The sequence below is a fragment of the Gavialis gangeticus genome, unplaced genomic scaffold (assembly GCF_001723915.1).
Source record: "Gavialis gangeticus isolate Ggan-Ray unplaced genomic scaffold, GavGan_comp1, whole genome shotgun sequence".
In the NCBI taxonomy this organism is placed as follows: domain Eukaryota; kingdom Metazoa; phylum Chordata; order Crocodylia; family Gavialidae; genus Gavialis; species Gavialis gangeticus.
In genome coordinates, this window is record NW_017729018.1 from 2,481,228 (window position 1) to 2,481,444 (window position 217).

Here is a 217-nt window from a genome sequence, read left to right on the forward strand (position 1 = left end):
GGCCAGTGCCAAGCTGTCAAAAATTATTTTTTGGGGGACATGCCCAGCAGCAGGCCTCAGGCACCTAAGAAATGCCACTGATGAAACCAGGCACCTACAGTTTAGCCGCCTCTAGGGTTAGGCAGCAACTGAGTGGGAATGCTATGCTCTACAGTTTGCATTTTGGAACTGACGCTAGAAGTTAGACAGCATTTATGTGCCTAAAGCTATATATATA